The sequence below is a fragment of the Buceros rhinoceros genome, unplaced genomic scaffold, assembly GCF_000710305.1.
Source record: "Buceros rhinoceros silvestris isolate BGI_N320 unplaced genomic scaffold, ASM71030v1 scaffold33164, whole genome shotgun sequence".
NCBI lineage: Eukaryota > Metazoa > Chordata > Aves > Bucerotiformes > Bucerotidae > Buceros > Buceros rhinoceros.
The window spans coordinates 12,502-12,789 of NW_010409413.1; positions in this window are offsets into that span (position 1 = coordinate 12,502).

The window sequence follows — 288 nt, forward strand, 5'->3', positions numbered from 1 at the left end:
TTCGTTAAAGCAAAGACAATAATATTATCTGCTGAGTTTGCAGCCAGAGATTTGCACTGTGGGGAAAAGGAATTAAAAAAAAACAACAACAACCAAAACCAAACAGAAACAAACTTTTCTATTTCGTGAGCAGGTTAGAGTTGTCCCTGGTCAAATCACCCTAACGAGCTCCCGGGGGAGGGACGTGGAGCTGCTCGGCTGGGCCCCAGCTGAGGATTTTTCCACTTGAGTCGTCAACAGTTGGAAAAACATTCTTGAACAAGGTGAAAAACAACCCAAACTATGATG